Source organism: Limulus polyphemus, unplaced genomic scaffold, assembly GCF_000517525.1.
Source record: "Limulus polyphemus unplaced genomic scaffold, Limulus_polyphemus-2.1.2 Scaffold2359, whole genome shotgun sequence".
Classification (NCBI taxonomy): domain Eukaryota; kingdom Metazoa; phylum Arthropoda; class Merostomata; order Xiphosura; family Limulidae; genus Limulus; species Limulus polyphemus.
Window position 1 is genome coordinate 66,120 of NW_013667969.1, and position 14,690 is coordinate 80,809.

At 30.9% G+C, this 14,690-nt stretch overlaps 1 long non-coding RNA gene across 1 annotated transcript; it reads left to right on the forward strand.

Moving 5' to 3' along the window:
- The first annotated feature begins 367 nt into the window (after positions 1-367).
- LOC111087601 lies at positions 368-14,456 on the forward strand. The gene is made up of 3 exons (XR_002612276.1): positions 368-759; positions 5,605-5,661; positions 14,047-14,456. It is a non-coding gene; the product is annotated as an uncharacterized LOC111087601 (long non-coding RNA).
- The last annotated feature ends 234 nt before the right edge of the window (positions 14,457-14,690 follow it).

Here is a 14,690-nt window from a genome sequence, read left to right on the forward strand (position 1 = left end):
AGCCCTCGTGTAGCTTTGCGCGAAATTCAAAACAAACAAATAAACTTGGGGTGTTATAATAGTGAAAGTCAATCCTGCTATTCGGTTAAGAGATGTCGCTGTGGGTGCTGCCGATTGGTGGCTATCTGGTGAACAAACATAGAAACTGAACGTAAGGAAATTGAAAAATACAACATACTTATTATTTTAGTAAGATTGCAATCAACTACAAAATAACTGATTAAAAATGTAACACTCTTTACATTTTGTCATGTCATAACATGTTTTGGCTATATTTTTTCACACGTTGTGTTGAAATTTTGATAATGGTGTTAATAAAGGCAATTATGACCACCTAACGACTATAAATTGCTATATATTTATACACACACACACGTCATAAACTAAATACCGCGTTGTTGTATGCATTTTAAGGCTTAGGTTGTGCTGTTATGTATACGACTAAAGTTAAGGCTAAGTGGGTAGTGTTCAGTTGGTGTATTAAACGGTATTTTTATTTATATAGCCTAGTCAAAGAGAAATAAAAACACTTTTTAGATAAACTTGTTTTAAAAACAATTATTTACTTTAGAAAATAGCTTGCACATTGCGCTGATATCGTTAAAACGGAGAGAAACATAATGTAGCCTAACAGCCCAGTCGCATTCACAGTCACAGACCAAGGTATCACTACATCAGTCTATGACTGAGTAATTGAAATTTAAAATTGGATGTTGTTTTCTTTTCGTCTCTGAAATCTAGATAGATCAAAGTACACAGGTAAGTAACTAGCGTAGCAGAGTTGAAATCTAGTTAAAATTATATAACAAAAAAAACGCTTAAACTTTCAAAGAACGATTATCTGAAATATCTCGTACGGTATAGTGATACACAGGGCGATCACAGTTTTAATTTTTTTTCAGGTAGAAATTGTTTTATGAGTCAATTTGAGATAGTTTTAAAGCTTAAACTAAAAATAACCCAAAATTCACTTCATAAGACTCGACACTTAAATTTTGATAAATTTCGGCTAAGACTAGTCCTATATTATTTACTTATTGATAATAATATTAGATCATCCAGTTATTTACATTAAATTGATTAATCTATTAAACAAGTTACTCGACAGTCATTGGTGATTAACATTGGGCATCTTTACAAAACGTAAAGGCACAACAACATGAGTATAACTATACTATGGTATAAGTTATAACATATGTAAGTCTGTGAAAAGAAAAACTTGTTTACTTTTTCTACCCAATGTAATATTTCTATCATGAACAAAATCTATGAACTTCTAATTACATACTTCATCTTATAAAACCATATTTTTGATATTTTAATGTAACTTAGAATAATCACAGTAAGAAATTCTCTTTCACACAACTTTTCATCAGATATTTACTTAAAAATATCCAATGTTCCACAATGATCAGAGTAAGACTTAGTCACTTCAGTTTCATTTACATAAGTTAACATTAAAAAGAAATGTTTTAATAAACTGAAGTATTCAGTTAGAAAGAATTAACTGTTACTAATAGTATTACTAGTAAGTTTTATGTGACATTGCTTTGGAAAGAAAGAGAAATGGTAGGTTTTCTTTCCTAATGAACATGATTGAAATGCTCATTTATAGTATCAAGGCTTCTTTGCTTCATTCTGTCGTACAAGTTGACACTGGGCATGGGTTTCATGCTAGTAATGTAAACCTAAGTTACGATGAAATGAACTCTACACATTACACAAAGACAAATTGCAGCAGCATATGTAATGCACACTGTTACACGTTACTTTGCAGCACCAACAGTTACACACGTGTTTTTGATAAGCATATTTTATTTATAAAACTGATTTCTGAAATAAAACTATTAAGCTAACAAAGTGTATATGAATTCTTCCTGATAAAGTGGACAAATATTACTTTAGAAACTACTTAAAATTTTATAGTCACAAAAGTTTGATTTCCTTTCTGAAACACTACTGTATAGTGCTTGGTTACATATGTTATTAAGATCTAATCAAAAATAAGATATTCAGATCAGATAATAAAAACATTCAAGTTAATGAATCCAGTACAATAATCTTGCTTAAAATAATGAATGTTATAAAATTATGCACCAGATATTTGAGAACTAAAGCCGAGGCTATAAGTATAGTGATTAGATTGCTCTAAGTCATCAGTAGGGTACCCGAACAGTTCCAGTAATATTTCTTTGAGGTATGGTAAGCATAAAGAGTAATGTTTTTTCCTAATATTATTATAAAATTATGCACGTGAGATTTGAGAACTAAAGCCGAGGCTATAAGTATAGTGATTAGATTGCTCTAAGTCATCAGTAGGGTACCCAAACAGTTCCAGTAATATTCCTTTGAGGTATGGTAAGCATAAAGAGTAATGTTTTTCCTAAATGTTAATCCACATAAACCAAAACTGATTGCTCAGTAATTAGTATAAGGGTAATTAATAAAAAAAAATCTGGACAACCAGTACCAAATGTAATAGTGTCTTTACAAATACATTATCCATTTGGTACCTAGATCCCCGTTGGCTTATTAATGTGCATATAAATATATGAGTGGAGCCGAGTCATTAACTCGATTGATAGATATAATCCATTATGTATGAGCATCAATTAGTGTCGTGTAAAATAATCAGTTAGACGAAATTATTATTAAAATGATTAATATCACAAAAATAATCAATTAATCGAAGTTAATGTTTCTGATTCTTCCAGCTATTCAAGTCTCGCATGAGGGTAATTGAGTTTTTTTAATGTAAACTGAGCTTAACAATTAATTATTTATCAAATTCTACTAATCACCCAGCCTTTTCTGATCAAGATTACTGCAGTTTCTTACCTCTGTTATCACAAACTAAAGAAAGTTGCAAAGGTTAATAAAATTTATTAACAAATGCACACTAGATGCCTGTTTGGAAATCTTTATCAGAGATGTATTAGTGATTAGGACAACAGCATAATTAAATATCTAAATAATTCTCTCAAATAATGACAAGCAATAAATGAAACAACAACAAAAGAACATGACAACTGTGTATCGTAAATTAATTGTGCATCAAAGATAAGTAGCCTCTGGCTTCCAACACTTACTCTTGCAAATTTACTTTTACACTCATTGAGAAATTCCTGCATTTTATTTTATTGAGAATGAAGGGGGGGGGGTATTACTTAATTTAGATATGTATGTGATTACCAACCATAATATTTAGTTTTCTGACTATTTCTGAGATACAAATATCACACGAGTGTCCACTCCAATGGTTTTAATTAAATCTTGGGAATGTATATCATTACTGGCAGGAGGTAATGACATGTCTTTACAATATGAATACTAATATAGAAGTACAGATTTATTTTGGTTTACAAGAAATATAACATACAAAAAACAAGGGATCATTTGGACCTACACTTGAGAAAGTAAAAATTTAAACCCAACTTTTATTTTTCAATGAATAATTGTTTTCCTCTTAAAACTTCCATTACTGCTGTTAGCAACTCATTCGATATGTCAAACACGTTGTTTGAAAAATACAACTGTTTTAATTGGAACCTTTTCCAACTCGTAAACATGTGTCTTATACCATTACCTTTAGAATGTAGTACAAAGAAATTGGAGGCCTTTGTCCTATTGATTCCCCCAGAAAACCTTGTAAACTCAAATAAGATCAATTCTTACTCTTTTTTTCTTTTTTTTTCCCCTGTAGGATAACCCTTCCCTCTCAAGAGTCATGCTTGTAGCCTTCCTCAGAACATTCCAATAAGTCAGTATCCTTTCTTAGATAGAGAGAACTAAACCATATATAGTATTCCAATTTAGGCCTAACTAATGATTTGTGTAGAGAAGGGGCAATTGATGGAACTTGCTAATCACTTAATTATTGGGCTGATTAATCGATTATTCTCCCCTGATACTTGGATAATTGTAATAATCAGAAACACTAATTTAAATCATTTGATTATTTTATGTGACACTAATCAACGTATTTAGTCACTCAGCTATACTTTGGATATATAATAAGTATGTTTAAGAAAATGCTTTAAATTCTGTTAGCTTTACTACTAGTAATCGAGCACTGCTTCAGTGACTTGACCACCACTATGCCAAGTACTTTTTTGTCATTACACTATTGAGAGAGTTCCCATCTGTATTAAATGTGTGATCCAGTTAATATCCCAGATGCATTATCTTGCACATGCTATTATGGAAAGACCTATATTTGTCCAACTTACCAATTGGTCCCAAAACATTCTGTAATATCTTCAAGGTAGCTCGAAATACCCAAGAGTTTAATGTAATTAATTGCTAATTATGCTCCTATCAGTATCACTAACATGAATAAAAAGACATCAGAAGTACAGCACTGCCCCCTGAAGCACTCTACTAGCAACACAAAGGTCACTAGTTTGGTTGATATTTTGTAAAAAATGGACTTTTCTGTGGCTTATTAAATAATTAATGTTTTATAGGATACGTCTAATTTCCATGACTCAATAGGTAGCAAAATAAGATTATACAGCTCAAGAAAAATGAGTGGTTGTAATATCTCAAAATTTGTTTCAGATTAAATGTAATGCAGAATTTTGAAGAAAAAAAATACAAGTAGCCATTATTGAAAATGTGATACCTGAGGATCATAAAATTTATATTAAAGCTTTTTTCATTACCCAGTCAAGCCATCTCAAAACTTTTAAAATGTGATAAATTTTATTTAGTACATTTATCTTTTAGTGTTGTATTGGATGTGTAAAGACAGCCTTGAAAACCTAAATGGTTCCTTATTGTCTTCAAAATCTTGAATATTTTGTATAGAGGTTCCTTTCGGGTTTGGGCCCGGCAAGGCCAAGTGGTTAGACTGCTTGACTCGCAATCTGAGGATCGCGGGTTCGAATCCCCGTCCCACCAAACATTCTTGCCCTTTCAGCCGTGGGGGTGTTAAAATGTGATGGTCAATCCCACTATTCATTGGTAAAAGAGTAGCCCAAGAGTTAGTGGTGTGTGGTGATGACTAGCTGCCTTCCCTCTAGTCTTTCACTGCTAAATTAGGGACGGCTAGTGCAGATAGCTCTCGTGTAGCTTAGCTCAAAATTCTAAAAACCCAAACCCAACCCTTTGGGGTTCTAATCGAAATATGGTTGAACATACTATAAGAGGTGATAAACTCAGTCACTATAACCAATCACCTGTGAGAACTGGTCACGTCAGTTAGTATTATGTAAAATTATCGACTAATTAAAATTTTGAATAATGTCTTGAAATTATTGTTTCTAATTATTACTTTTTGAATTATTCCAACTATCCAAGTAATTGAAATATTGCCATTATGATCTAGTGTATCTGTAGAGTGTCGACAATAATCAATTATTAACTTCCACTAATAGCCCAGCTCCTTCATAATTTCTCTTCTTGACTATAGATGGGCCGATGATCTAATGTATCTGTAGAGTGTCATGTGTTACTTATAACGTCTGGATGTTGTTGAATCCTGTTTCTGAACGGGAATATTTCAGTTTGATTTACCACTGTGAACTTGTGTAAAAACATCTTAGCTCATTAGTGATTATTTTTTAATGTTAGTATTCTCTATTCAAATGATGCTTAACGTAGATGCCCACTGGGTTACGCATCCCATTCTCCGACATTTGGCCACTTGTTGACAAATCGGTAAGTGATAAAATGTTTGAGTATATATATTTATAAATTTTTGTAAAGTATTGCATATTTCAGCTCACTTATTTAAGTTTCTGACTGCTGGGCCTTAGGGAATCAGTTAAAGAACTTACAAAGTTTGGACACTTAATCTTATTTCATGCACAAATCAAGTAACTTATTTAATAGCAAATTATAGTGATGTCTGTATATTTATACATTTTCCAAGTAAGTCACTTGTGATTTTATGGACTTAAAACTTAGAGAAGTAAGATATTGATATTTTCTATAGTATTTTGTGTATTGTTACTCTTTGTAATTGTTTTCTATTTCTGTTTGTATTCATGTATTTCAGTATAAAATTTGTATGTTTTGATGAAATGTCCTTTACTCATCACTATATGTCATAAATTAACTTATAGTGACAAACATTTGAATGTCTGCTTAGTTTATTATTTTTAATATATGTCATAAATTATTGGATTTACAGTAAAAAATGTCATTAGCAGCATTCTAATGTTTGTAACTAAGAACCTAAGAAAGGTATAACTGTTCAGCTATACTTATTACCAGGTTGATGTTTAGTTTTACTCTATGTAACTAAGAACCTAAGAAAGGTATAACTGTTCAGCTATACTTATTACCAGGTTGATGTTTAGTTTTACTCTATGTAATTAAGAACCTAAGAAAGGTATAACTGTTCAGCTATACTTATTACCAGGTTGATGTTTACTTGAACTTTCTCTGATCAGAAGTTAAATATTCGGAACATAAGAAAACTAATTTTTGGGATTAAAATCAGTTACATTTTAGTGTAGGAGTGTTAAAATTACTGTTACACTTTAGTGTAGGAATGTTAAAATTACTGTTACACTTTAGTGTATGAATGTTAAAATTACTGTTACACTTTAGTGTGAATGTTAAAATTACTGTTACACTTTAGTGTAGGAATGTTAAAATTACTGTTACAATTTAGTGTAGGAATGTTAAAATTACTGTTACACTTTAGTGTATGAATGTTAAAATTACTGTTACAATTTAGTGTAGGAATGTTAAAATTACTGTTACACTTTAGTGTATGAATGTTAAAATTACTGTTACACTTTAGTGTATGAATGTTAAAATTACTGTTACACTTTAGTGTATGAATGTTAAAATTACTGTTACACTTTAGTGTATGAATGTTAAAATTACTGTTACACTTTAGTGTATGAATGTTAAAATTACTGTTACACTTTAGTGTGTGAATGTTAAATTTACTGTTACATTTTAGTGTGTGAATGTTAAATTTACTATTACACTTTAGTGTGTGAATGTTAAAATTACTGTTACACTTTAGTGTATGAATGACAGATCAATTGTGTGTAAGTTTTATCCTTTTGTGGTCACAGTTTTGATTAGAAACATATGTAGATAATGAATTAGTAACTTTGTTTTGGAAAACTGTTCCAATTTAATTTGATTCTTTGGCAATAAAGTCGAAGGGAAGATCTTCTTGATGGGTAACATTTATAACTTTTTGTTTTGTGTTAAGAATATAATCTATTAGTTTTTTGTATTTGTGAAAAGATTTGTTAAAGATACATTTCTCTACTTTTAAAAACAAGAGGGAAAGAAAGAGATATTTACTTTTATAGTTGATCTGATTATCTACAAGAACTCAATAATGCTAAGAATGTCTAAGTTTTAATATCGGTGATCATTTGCAGTTGTTTTTCGTTGCATGGAAGCAAAGCTTAGAACAATGTAGAAAAGCAGATATTTCTAGCTAATTTTAAGGTTTAGTAATTATTAATTTTATATGATTTCATCTAATCGCCGAGTAAAGTGTTCTTCCTTAACTGTGTATTTGTTAGTCGAGCCTAAAATTGTTAATTTATCGTATTTTGTATTAGGGTTTCTTCCATGACATTTGTATTTTGTAAATATGTATTTGTAATAAACACATGTTTTGAATTTATTGTTTTACTTTCACTGTGCTTATTAATTTAAGGTTTATCGACTTGTGCCCACATACAAAATTATTACTGTTGTACACCTTTTGAGTAAGTGCCACTTTCAGTTACTGAATATAATCTCTTATTGGGTACTGATAAGAAATCATAACAAAACTTTTGATTCACTTCATAAAACTATCATAACATCATGGCTGGCACTAAAAGGAGGCTGGGGGGGAGGCTATAGCCACCCAACCAGTGTGTCCAGCATGCTGGTGATCTACACCTCTTGACAACAAAGCCCCCCCAACCTGGGAAAGGCTGGTGCCAGACCTGCATGGCATTCAACAGTACTTGCATTTTGATTTTGTTTTTACTTTCCATGTTAGTTAAGACAAATGTACATTTTACTCTTGAGTTGACTATTCCATGTGTTTGCAACTACTCATGGACAGAATGATGTAGTCGTTGTGTTTTGTCCATAGAGGAAGTTATGTTAAGATCCTTAAATGTATAAACAAGTTCACTCAACAATAATTAAGATAATCAACCAAAGTAATACCTGGCAGGAAATGACACCGACGCAAGCTGCCGTACTACTGGTAAGTTTTAAGGTTAACTGTGATATTGTTTTAACTGGTGGCTGTATGTAAATACCAGTGATTTAACCTGGCAGATTTCAACATACCAGCTAAAATAGGTTTTTTTATAACTCAACTTGTACTGACAGATTTTGTTTTACTGAATAAAATATATTTCAAAAAATCTGTTTTGTATTTCTTTGTAGTCTTTCTCAGTTACTTAATAGCTTAATTTACAAAGAGTGTCTTAATTCTTTCGTTTCTTCATTTTGACTTTTTCTAAGTTGAAAAGTGGTCTTTATATATGAGTGTAAAGAAATGAGAATTCAAACTCCAACATTCAGCTCAAAACTGATGTAATAGAAATTATATTGTTAAGGTAAATATGCAGCATTAGTACAAGAATTAATTACTTCATGTTATAATGTATTCCCCTATTTGTTTAGGATATTCTCCAAATAATTGGAAAATGCTGCCATAGTTATACAGAAGATAATTTATAAATCAGATAAAACATTTACAAAAGCTATCATTAGACATTTTGTTAAAGATTGTCATAAAAAATTGAAATATCAATGTGAATTATACTATATAATTTTTGAAATTTGTATTAACATTTTGTTTTCTTGAATTAAGACTTTTTCAAATGTCATATTATAGTTCTAATACCACACTGTCTTAAAAGATGTGAAATATAACAATTTCACTGAAATGATCAAGATGAGGCTTGAAAATGTGATATAGCATTAGTTGAGGTTAATGATAGATAACATTATTAAGTTGTAAAGAATGATGAGCTACAGTTGTAATTATTATTAACACATTTTATACACAACAAACTTAAAAGAACAACCAAAAGAAATTGTAGATGTTTGGAAGTTTGGCTTGACAAAGTATGTATTTCCAGTTTATTTTAAGTAAATATAATGTAAGAATAATAAATAGGCTGTTGTAAAATTTGACTACACCTGTTCTTCCTTTTTTTTTCTTCGATGTAGAAATGTGCTCAAGTTTTAGAATGCAAGGCCTTCCTGTTGGAGTGTTTCTAGACTCTAGTGCATCTTATAGTTTACAAACTACCAAGTTCACATGTGAAGTATGTAACAAAACTTTCACCAGAAGAAGTGACATGAAGCGTCACAAAAATATTCATTCACGTGTTCGGATGCATTTCTCCTGTCACGTCTGTTCGAAGATCTTCACATGGAAGAGGAGTTTACAACGACACGTGAAATTTCATTGCCAGAATCCATAAACATTTGATATGCCCTCCGATGAACTTACAAAATATATATAATATAGTTATTATTAGTAGTAATTTAGTTGGATATTTTTTTACCTGAAAATCGAGAGTTAATTTCTCTAGCCATCTTATTAAAATACTGAAACCTATAAATTCTAACACCAGATGGCTGAAAGAACCTTTATTTGGCTAAAAAGTGGCATACAGAATTACTATATCTGCAAAAAAAAAATAAACCATTGAACCCAATATTAAGAAGTTGTCATGATAGTGTGATAATACCATAACGTTCAATTTTTTGAATCCTAAAAACCAATGTTTTTACCTGCAATGCTAATCAGCTTTACATTGATAGCAGATATAAATCATAGTTTTTCCATCTTCCTGATTACTCTTAAATTATGTTTAAAGGACAGGAAAAGTTTATAAAGATTTTAGTAAAAGCTGTTGATGGTCAAGTACCAACTAGTGCGCTCAAAGCTTACCCATGTCTGTGTTTGATTATGAATATCGTGACTGAAGGAAAGTATACACAAAAACCATGACTTAAAACTGTAAATTGATATGTAATGTGTTTAACTGGGGGGGGATTGAAAACCAAATTACATCTAACAAATCAAAATGGCAGAAAATTCCTAATTATTTAATAAACTAATGACAGCTACTTGATATCAGAAATCAATTCAAAACAAAAGCAAAACCTTAGACTACTAAAGTGTGTTGGATCATCAGTTAAATACAGACACTATTAACAAAATTTCTGTTTGTAATACAATAATATCTCTCAAAGTTCAGCAAGCTTAAAAGATTTAGGTTAATCCTACATGCAAGTTTATAGCTAAGCCAACAATACAAAATAAGTGTGAAAAGTAAATAATCAATTTTTTTTTATAAACAGTATAAACAAATAATAATTATTGAGCTAAGCAGAGAGAGAGATCTTCATAAGTGCTTCCTTGTCAGAGGTTTACTTCCAGTTCCTTATTCCTATATTATGAATAGATGTACCATTAAAAAAGTTTGATGATAATTTAAAGAGCAATAATAATTGTAAAAGAAATGAGGCTATTATAGATGTAACAAGAGACCTCTGTTCTGTATGTTCTCTCTATTGTTTTTTCTTGCACTGTTGTTTTTGTAAAAAATTTTACAATAGTGGTTGTGTGGGTTTTCAAACCATATATTTTAGTAGTACAAGACTTGTAAGATCGTTGTTTCTCTGTTTAATTCAACTACAGAAGCCCTTTGATGTTTTGTGTGATTAACCTTTTCCGTGAGTTGCTTGAATTAATTCGGGCAAACCATTTTTTGCTGTATTTTAAATTATATGCCTGAATTTAATCATGTATTATCATAGACCATCAAAAAGCAAAATCAATAAAACTTGCCTTTTTTTGAGCTCATTTCCAAAATAAAACCTGACATGGAAGCATTTAATATAGACATACTGCTGGTTGAATGGGATGGGGTCATTGCTGCTCTGAAATGTTTCACTAGTGGACGTACCATTATTCTTTGCTTATTATGGCCAGTGTGTAGTGGGAATAGTACCCCAAAGTTAGTGTTGTTGCTAACAGTTGATCATTGTTAATTGATATTAATGAAACTCGTTAATACATTAGTATAAGGGCTTTTTATTTTTGTCTTAGATTGAGAGTGGAAGCTATAACAGTTAATTCCAGTTTGAGATACTCTACCCAACTTAAAATGTTTGTGTTTTGGTTCTTCTACCAGATGGTTAATCTGAACACTTGGCTTTCTGGGAAACTGAATGGTGTTCAAATTGTTGTGGTGCCCCAACAGTTAGTAGAATTAAGTCAAATTGTTGTGGTACCCCAACAGTTAGTAGAATTAAGTCAAATTGTTGTGGTACCCCAACAGTTAGTAGAATTAAGTCAAATTGTTGTGGTGCCCCAACAGTTAGTAGAATTAAGTCAAATTGTTGTGGTGCCCCACCATTTTGAAGATCTTGTTTAAATTGCAGCTGAAGTAATGAGGTAGTATGAGGGTAGAAAAAGTAGCTCCTTTTTTGTGTGTGGCATTATAAATGTAGAAACGACATGTAAATGAGTTTTAAATACCAGATTAAGAATACATTAGGCATACTAATGAATTATCTTCATTAAAGGAAAATGAAACTATTGGTAATTCAAGAAACCTTTCTTCATGATTAAACTCTACTTCTGTAATCAGTGAATCAGCCTAAGATTACAAGTGCTCGGAGTATTGGGTGATGTAAAAGTTATTTTACAAAGTTGCATGGAATACAACATAATTAATGTTGTATTAAAGTATCACATTAAAATTCTGTACAAGTCTGACAACTTTCATAAAGTAATACATCATAATGAAACAGTCAGCATAAAAAAAAAACAGTGAAATTATGATGTATTAATTTTTTTAGGGTCAAATTAATTTGTACTTTAATCTAATAGTTGAATATTTTTTTTGGTGTGAGTTCCAGAAGTTATGTGGTAACAGAAGTAGTGTCATTAGTATCGTTATTGGGTGTCACTGTGGTCCACCTTTTATTTACAGCATATGTTCTGTAGGTTTAAAGCTTGTTGAACCCTAGACAGAATTGATTTTTTTTGTAACAGTAAGATCAATGTGTGTTCAGAACATGCACTACCAGTGTTCAACTGTTTTAATGTTACACTTGATGTGCGTTTGTCTCGGCTGATAACTGTTGTAGGTCAGTAAATGCAACGGGCCTTAATACTTTTTACAGCCAGTAAGACCATTGTTTTATAATGATCACAACATACGAGTAAACTTGTACAATATCTAATCACTTGGTGTAAAGAACTTGCAAGTTTTTAAAGATTAAGTGTATTTAAGGTTAGTTGATGAATATGTATTTTATTGTATTCGGTGATATTGTAATTAAATGACTGTTGTTAAAGAAAATTTATTTACCTTTTTGTTTTAATCTTAGTATTGTTGCAAAAGTTTTTAATACCCAAAAGAGATAATGAAGTTTTTTTACTGTTTGAAGTAAGATTTTAACGAGAGGATATAGCTTTTTGAGAAATTTTAATTGAGGTAATGAAGTTTTTTACTGTTTGAAGTAAGATTTTTATGAGAGAATATAGCTTTTTGAGAAATTTTAATTGAGGTAATGAAGTTTTTTACTGTTTGAAGTAAGTTTTTACGAGAGGATATAGCTGTTTGTGAAATTTTAATTGAAGTAATGAAGTTCTACAAACAGTTGCAGACTTGTGCAGAAAAACGGTCATATATCGTCTTTTAGATTGGAAGTTTATTTGAGGCTCCTTTTTCATTGTAGTATGTATCTTCAAACAAATGCTATTTCTAAAAACTTTTTTTTTTTACTCTAGTAAATATTGATGTCGTGATATTGTGTAATTCTCTGTGCTGTTCAATGTACTTATTTTTTAAGTGATTTTAAAAGAAAGTACTTTTTGTAGTCTGTATAATATTTCTGTACATTTATACATACAGCTACGTATGCTGCTACAGGAGTGTGTTCATGTTAAAACTGCTAGAGAAGAAATAGGCCAAGAAAGTTCTCAAGATTAAAATGTGTATTTATTTCTTACAAAATAAATTTGTATTTATTTGTGTACGTGTAATTGCAGCAGTTTTATTTCTTGCATCTTTACAGCATTCAACTAGGTTATGATGACAAGACTCGTCTTATAGATGGCACAACAGTTACACAGTTTACATGTTAAAGATGGTACAGATAATGATAACTTAAACATTAAAGAGGATATTAGGGTTAGTGGAAGGAAAAGCTAAACTTCACAAACTGTTATACGCAAGTCCGACTAGAAAATATGAGCACACATACATGTAAGATCACTCTTTGGACCAGTTTAGTAAAAGTTGTACCATTTTAGTTAAGCTCTGGCTGAATCCCAACACAGGATTTGTGTCACTCTACTATTAACTTGTAATGCTTCTTGTATTATACTTCTATACACTTTCTTTTCTTTACTAACCGGTTTATTTCACCGTACATTTTTTATGAAGCGATGTGTGTTTCTCTTGATATATTTTAACCGGTGTGTTTTACAGTATTGTTACTATTATGTACATTAACCAGTTTCTTTCTATGTATTTGCATTTGTTTTAGGTTCTTGTGATCTAGCAGGGTCATTTTATCATTGTGTATTATTGGGTAGTTGTATGTCATGTGATTGTCTTGGTCTTTAAAGAAAAGTATTTATTTCTGAACACATGACCCAAAACAGATTTGTAGGTTATGTTTTACGGTATAGGACAGTTACATATTTTGTACACGTACATGAACGTAGCATTATTACTTATTTATAACCACAGTTTATCATCTTCATCATCTAATGGTTTACAATGATTGATTGTTTTGTTTCAGTTATTTAGTTGTTATGGGAATGTGATGAAGCATGATTGACTATATAAGCTACAGAAGTTTACACAAGAGTGATGTCACATTCTACACTCTTCGTCAGTACTTCTACAGAAACTAGTCACTTTATAGTGTGATTCTCATTTCCATATAAAATGTATCAAATATTGTGACTTTTCCTCGTTATCAATGTGCTCCCAAAGGAGTTTTTATTATTGAGGTTCTGCTTGAGATGTATGCAATAACATCATTGAAATTTTATAATGAATATTCTCTTACTTTCAGGTCCTTCGTATAGAGAATCGAAAAAGTTTGGCTACCGGTCTTCTCGGAGTGGCGGTACGAGGCCTTATTGTCCGATCTGTCATCAAGACTTCTATGATAGACAGGTTCTGAAGAGGCACATGGATCGACACAATCGCCGAAGACAGACATTTCAATGTGATGTGTGTTCTAAAACCTTTCTCTATGCAGCAGGATTGTATAGACATAGGAAACAACATGGAGGAGCACCAGTGTTTCAATGCCCTTTGTGTCAGAAAACATTTGTCTATAGTTTGTCTTTAACATCACATTTGAAGAATAACCATAGTCTATACTAATCTTTTTTTTATAAGCTAATTAGATTTATGTTTACACTGAGGTTTAATTATGATCTTCACTGAATATTTATATTTTTTCTTTAAGTTAACTTATTTTTTGGTCTTGATATATAAATCGATAAGCTTTAACGAGCGTGAAGCACCAATTTTGAAACTTGTCAGTTCGAGTGTTTGTAGGAACTATTTTTTCTCACACAAAAAGGAAGTGACTAACACTCTATACAAGTATGTGTGAAAGAAGTGCACCTTACCAATAAAACTATAGTATTATAACATTTTGTTTTATTAAGAGGAAATCTGAAACTTAAACTCATAACAGTTGATTTT